This window comes from Pteropus alecto, unplaced genomic scaffold, assembly GCF_000325575.1.
Source record: "Pteropus alecto unplaced genomic scaffold, ASM32557v1 scaffold392, whole genome shotgun sequence".
Classification (NCBI taxonomy): domain Eukaryota; kingdom Metazoa; phylum Chordata; class Mammalia; order Chiroptera; family Pteropodidae; genus Pteropus; species Pteropus alecto.
The window spans coordinates 73,950-80,772 of record NW_006431933.1 but is presented as its reverse complement, the minus strand read 5'-3'; the positions used below and the strand labels follow the sequence as shown (position 1 = coordinate 80,772).

The 6,823-nt window shown below is 37.4% G+C and overlaps 1 long non-coding RNA gene across 12 annotated transcripts in view; it reads left to right on the top strand.

Annotated features, from left to right (window-relative positions):
• LOC107195316 overlaps window positions 1–6,823 on the top strand; it is a 173,908-nt gene that overhangs the window by 128,313 nt on the left and 38,772 nt on the right. For 9 of the 12 annotated variants that reach the window (XR_003044773.1, XR_003044779.1, XR_003044778.1 and 6 more), the window contains one exon: window positions 4,912–4,974. This is a non-coding gene — a long non-coding RNA (uncharacterized LOC107195316). Of the gene's footprint in view, window positions 1–4,911; window positions 4,975–5,367; window positions 6,041–6,823 lie in introns of those variants that run through there. The other 3 variants (XR_003044776.1, XR_003044782.1, XR_003044781.1) reach the window with 3 other exon arrangements.

The window sequence follows — 6,823 nt, the reverse complement described above, 5'->3', positions numbered from 1 at the left end:
CTCACTTTACACTGTTATGATATACATGAATTTCAGTTATCATCATTTAGTTAACAACAGTCCCACAAATAGCACAGTTCAAATTTCAGTCACCACCATATATATTAATTATGAGTAATTGCATCAAGTACAAATTTCACTGCTAGTTCTCCAGTACACAAATCACTATGTAAATGACGAAATGCATGTTATGGTTAGTGACCAATTACATTCCTTCTTTTCAAAGTCAGTCAGTGACTGGTCACTGCTTATCTGTTGTTCAGTTCACACAAGAACAGCAAAGCGTGTTGTTGTGTTACCTCCTTGTCTCCCAGTGACAGGGAGATACTGCAGGCAAGATTATTTAACTTTTAGAGCTCTACTACTGTTAGGTAATGCTCCAGGTCACCCTGATTCTCTTGAATGGAGATGTGAAAATTTACTTTTTACTACCAAACACAATTTCATTAGTCCATCCAATGGATCATGAAGTTATTTCAACTTTTAAAGCCTATTAGATGGACTTACAGATGGGCTATTGATGCTACAGCTAGAGAGAGACACAGAGAGAGAATGTCATGCAATTTCTTCAGCTGCATTTTAAAAGAAATAAGACATACAATTGAAAATATTCAAGCATCCATCAAGTAGTATGCACACGGCATGTCAGGAACTTTTATTGCACTTTGTAAGTAACTTTACAAGTTTCTAATCACAGGTAAATGGAGATATAGAAGAAGTATCTGACTGGGAATGTGGACACACTGCAGCTGTTTGAAAGGCTCTAGCTTTGCAGCCAGAGGAACTTAGTGAAGGCAAATTTATGGGCTTAAATGAAAACAGTGATTGTAGCTTTTGATGAAAAGGATGAAGATGTCCCAGTGGAAGCCATGCCAGTGAACAACTTCACATTAAAAAAACTCTCAGAGATTTTTCATGACATTGAAAACACAAAGGGGAAAATGTTGGAAGCTGATCTAAATTTAGAAAGGAGTATGAATTTTCACCAAGGAATATAAATAATGTTCTCTCTATGTTGTAAAGTTCACAATGAGAACAAAGAGGCAAACATTGCTCAAACTCCTCTTTATAAGTTTTTATTAATGTGGCAAAATACACATAACATAAAATTTACTATTTAAAGCATTTTAAGTGTACAGTTAAGTGTCAGTAAGTATATCGACACTGTTGTGCAACCATCACCACCATCCACCTCCAGAACTTTTTTCATCATCCCACACTGAAACTCTGTACCCCTTAAACACAAACTCCCCACCTCTCTTACTCCTAACCCCTGGTAACTACTATTCTACTTTCTGTCTCTATGAACTTGACTATTCTAGATAACTCATGTAAGTGAAATCATACAATATTTGTCCTTTTGTGTCTAGCTTATTTGTGTCTAGTTAGCATAATGTCTTTAAGATTCATTCCTGTCATAGCATGTGTCAGAATTTACTTCCTTTTTAAGGTTGAATGATATTTTGTTGTATGTATATACCATATTTTGTTTATCCCATTTGAGTTGTTTCCACCTTTTGGCTATTATGAAAAGTGCTTCCATGAATATTCGAGTGCAAATATCTGTTCAAGTCCCTGCTTTTAATTCTTCTGGGTATATACCTAAAAGTGCAAGTGGAATTGTTGGATTATAGGATAATTCTATGTTTAATTATTTCAAGAACTTCCATACTGTCTGCCATTGTGGCTGCACCATTTTATATCTCACTGGCAATACATAAGGGGTCCAATTTCTCAACATCTTTAACAACACTTGTTCTTTTCTGTTTTTTTTTTTCTTTAATAATAGCCATCCTAATGGATTTGAAGTGGCATCTCATTGTGTTTTGATTTGCATTTCCTTAATGATTAGTGATGTTAAGCATCTTTTCATGTACCTTCTGGTGATCTGTATATCTTCTTTTGAGAAATGTCTACTTAATTGATATTTTCTATAAAGAAATGAAACATTTTACTTTCGGTATTCCTAATGTTTTAAATTACAGAGTAGTAAATAAATATTTGTTTTATAAGTTTTTTCCCTATACATTTATAATCAACAATAGGAGAGTTTTTAATGTTTTGACAAAAAATTTAATGGTCATTCATGGAGCAATCATAATTTTCCCCAGTTATTATTAAGAATACCTTGTATGGTTTCAGCTTGCATGGCCATTTTTATAGTCCCCCACTACCATGCAAAGTGAGGATTTCATTTAGAGTGTTAGATTGGTGATAAGGGATATGAGAATAATGCAGGATGAGGGAGTAGAGAATGATAGGCTATGATGGGAGAATGGGCTATTTTTGTCAATTGTCAGGAAATGTTACTCTGGAAAAGTGAAATTTGAGTAGTGGCCTAAGTGGAGTGAGGAAGCCAGCCATATTCCTGCTTATGAGAAAAGCTTTCTAGCTTTGGGGAATAGCAGGAGCAAAGGCCTTCAGATAGGAGCCTACTTGGCCTGTTCGGAAATAGCAAAAGTGTCAGAGTGGCTAGAGCACATTGAAAGAGGGAGAGAGAAGTAGCAAATAAAGATGGGAAGATAGACAGGGGACAAATCATGTAGGGCCTTGTTGGCATCTGATTGGTTAAGGATGAGTTTCTCTAGGGAGAGAAAAGGAGAAAGTGAGGATACTGAAAATTAACTTTACCTACTTCAAAATTTGTCTAATGGCCAGTCTTGACTTGAAAATGAGGGAGGATAAGACTTCTGAAGACTAGGACCTACTCACAGTTTTGTCGAGTAGTACCTATGTACCTCCTATGTACCAAGGAGGCCTCTCAACTCTTTCAGTCTCACTAAAATACTCCTGGAATTTCCCCAAGAGGCTTTCAGGACAAGACAATTCTCACCCGGATGTGGAAGATTGAGGGTTCCTAATCAAGGGAGCCATCAGCAGAAATGAGTGTTCCCGAACTTCCAGAGAAGCAATGACCAGATTTCTTCATACACCAAGCCAGGTTCACAAACACACAAGCCCATGGGTCAGGTAGGAAATACAAATCAGTGAAGCTGGCCCAGGGAGACTGGTGAGATGGCAAGCTTGCACCTTACCTAAAGAGAATACCCACTAACAACTTCTGCTAGCTATCACCATGAGGAAATGCTGCCCTGGGAACCTAGATCTTCAAGAGAAGCAGGAAATCTAGATTACAATCCTGGTTTTTCAGTAGTGGCAAGTAATTTAAAATATTTAATACATCATGAAGGCTCTATATAAATGTGTCTGTGACCATTATGTTGTTATTTCTAATCTTAAAGGGCCTTCCCCCTCAAACACTCTTGTATCATTTCCTAAGAATATCCATACAGATAATCAGAACTGTTATCTTTTTCCACCCACACGTCTTCCAGAAGTGAATTACACTTAATTGAAAATCTCAGTGTCGTGGAACCTTTTAGTGACCTTTTAATTCCAAGTTTAATGCACCTTGACAACTTTAAAAAGTCTTTTTAAAACTCCTGGATTTGGCAGAAAACTCTGGATTGGGCAGACATTGTTATTTAGCATCTAAGTAATCGTTGTTTTCTCAACATGCTACAAACCCTTAAAATATATGGTATTTTCATTAAGCAACCTGATACAAAAAATAAGAAATGTCACCAATATCATTGATTTACAAGGCAGAAATTCACAGACACACACACACACACACACAAGACAACAACAACAACAACTTATGCCTACTGCATTTTGATTATAGAGAACCAAGAAGAGCAAAGCAAATACAGAGAGCATTTTGATTTAAGGCTTAAGTAAATTTTCTTTTCGTTGAACTTTCCAAAAAAAAAAAAAAAATCTACTGAAACATTTATAATACTTAAAAATTTTATATATACAGATTTTTTGCACTCTTAGAAAAAGCTCCATAATTACCCCAATGTTTTAGTTTCACTTTCCTGCTTCTCATTGATTTCAAAGAAAAGAGAACTTTAAATGGAATTTCATAATTTGAGGTTATGTTATGAGAGAAGGGAAAATTATATGAGTCTTTCAAGATTGGCCTTTTAAAAGATTTTTTTAAACTTATGAAGGCAATTTAGTCAATTATTTACCTTGAAAACAAAGTTTCACATCTTAAGAAAATCCCCATGACTGTTACTCTTCTAAACACACACACACAAAATAAATAAATAAAAACCTGAAAAAGAATTTTGTTGCGGTACCTTAAACTGCAGGATCTGTTACTCAGCGTTAGGTTAGAAGGAAATCTACAGTGTGTATTTCTCCCAAAATCTTCATTTGATGTAGATAACTTGTTTCAAATTATTAAGAATATCAACATCTCATCTGCTTGGTTGGCTTCTGTAGCAATAGCAGCTTCAGAGCTTCAATAAATGCTGGCATAGCTCAAGCTAATGGGAAATGGAACATGTTCCCAGCCTCGGAAGTTGGGCAGCCCAGCTCCTCTTACAGGGATAGACCAAGAGGTCTATTTGTCACTTCTTTAGAGTAGTGCCAGGAAAGGACAACCTTTCTATGTTTCTTTTAGGAGCATGTGAGGACTTACAGGGACCCAGATAGAATACAATTTAATTTAATGAAGAACTGATCCTCTCCATATCCCATTTTTTAAATGTTTGCTCTGATGACATGTGGAGTTGAATGATCTTTAAGATCCCTCCCAAACCTAGGAGACTACAACTCCACCTTTAAAGTTCTCACAGCTCCCATTGTATTTAGTCAATGAATGAGCATTGTAAGATCCATTAGTATATACGGCATGTGTTTCTGGAAACCAAAGAATATTTTGTACTTTCACAGAATTTCAGTCATGTATTAAAGAGAAGAGTGGTCATCTTATTATGTCACAGCCCTCACAGAACAGATATGGTGCTGATATATGGCACATTTCTCTAAATAGGACTCCAAGACTTTTGCATACAGGTGGATTTTGTTTTTGATTTTGATAATTTTTTTCCTTCGCAGAACAGTGTCCCGTGAGATAGGAAGTGACAACCTGATATTGCAGAAGAAATCAAGATAAGAGAGGTGAGTGTGTGTGTTTGTGTGAGTGTGTGTGTGTGTGAGAGAGAGTCTCTACAATGTCTGAATGAATTAATGCAATACACTGCTCACAAATTTAAGAAACCACGTCATGAGGCACAAACAGGAAATTTTCTGTAGAGTTTTAGTTAGGAGATTTTATGATGGAGAGTTAACATTAGCATGCATTGTCGAAGTCAGGCCAACTGTATGAGTTTCCTATTGTTGTCACAAGAAACTACCACAAACTTAGTGGCCCAAAACAATACTAATGTATTATCTTACTGCTACGGAGTTCAAAAGTCCAAAATTGTTCTAACTGAACTGAAGTCGCGGTGTCAGCAGGGGTGGTTCCTTTCGGAGACTCTGAGGGCAGAATCCATTCTCTTTCTTTTCCAGTGATTTTAGAGGCTGCCCGCACTCTGGCTCATGGCTACTTCCTCTATCTTCAAAGCCAGCAACAGTAGGTTGAGTACTTCTCACATCAAATCACTCTGATACTAACTTTTCTGCCTCCTTCTTGTAAGGATCCCTATGATAACATTTGACCCACCTAGATGATCCAGGATAATCTCCCCATCTCAAAATCTTCAATTTAATCACATCTGCAAAGCCCCTTTTGCTATGTAAGGTAACATTCATAGGTTCCCAGAATTGGGATAAGGACATCTTTGGGTGCAATTATTCTGCCTACCACGTTAGCCACACTGCAACTTTCAATGAGCTCTAGTTCAGCAAGTAAACATTATGATTTCTTTTAAAGAACCAAGTTTATGGCACCCCCTGGGGGCTCCTAAGTTACCTTCGCCTACTGTTACTTTTCCTTGTGTAGGGCCAATCTTCTTTTATAGATGAGAAAACGAAAGCTCAAAGAACTAAATGATTATCTTCAACAACCCTCCAGTGTGAACAAGTCAGGCATAAATCTCGAGCATGGACTTTTGATGTTCTACCAGCATGTTTCTCACCTTTCTTCAGTGCCTCCTCTCTAGGAAGTGTGTCCTAAAGAGATGTAAGGGTGAAGGCACCATATCAGGTAGAGGTGGGCATGGTGAGGGTTGAGGTTAGATAAAAGAAGGGAAACATTTGTAGACAAAGCAGCCACACAGCTGCTATATTCCCAGGCACTTCTTGCCACTCTTATACAGACTTTTAAAGACTTTTCCCTTCCTTAGTGCCTTCTACACTTAAAGTTGGGTGATGATATTGGGTGCGCTTTATTTTATATGTGCACAACAAAGTATCTAAGGCCATGTATTATCTGGGTATAATAATAGAGTAAAATATTTGAGAACCAGCTAGGAATTGTTTGGGGGTCAGACCCTGGGGGGCTCATGCCCAAGCTCTAGCACATACCATTGGCTGGGTGACCACTGGAAATAGCACACAACTCATGGACTAAATGAGATAAGTAAAGAAACTAATCCACAGAAAGTGGTTTGCATAGTGCCAGAGTGTAATAAATGTTAGCCGCTGTCATTATTATTATTATTGTTATTGTTGTTGTTGTTGTTGTTGTTATTATTATTATTATTATTATTATTATCATTATCATCATCATCTTTATTGGGATATCAGCTGGCCCTGCATGAACTGGCCCCTGCCTACCTCCCTGGTCTCAGCTCCTACTATTCTCTTCCTTTATCCGCTGTGCTCCAATCACTTCAGCCTTCTTTCTGACCCTCAAGCAGGCTGTGACAGTCTTTGCATTTGCTGTTCTTTTAAATTGGAACTCTTCTCCCAAATATTTACGAGTCTACCCATATCTCATTATTCAGGCCTTAGCTCAAATATTACCTCCTAGAAAATTCTTCTCTGACCACCCCAAATAAAGTAGCCAGTCCCACAACTCCTC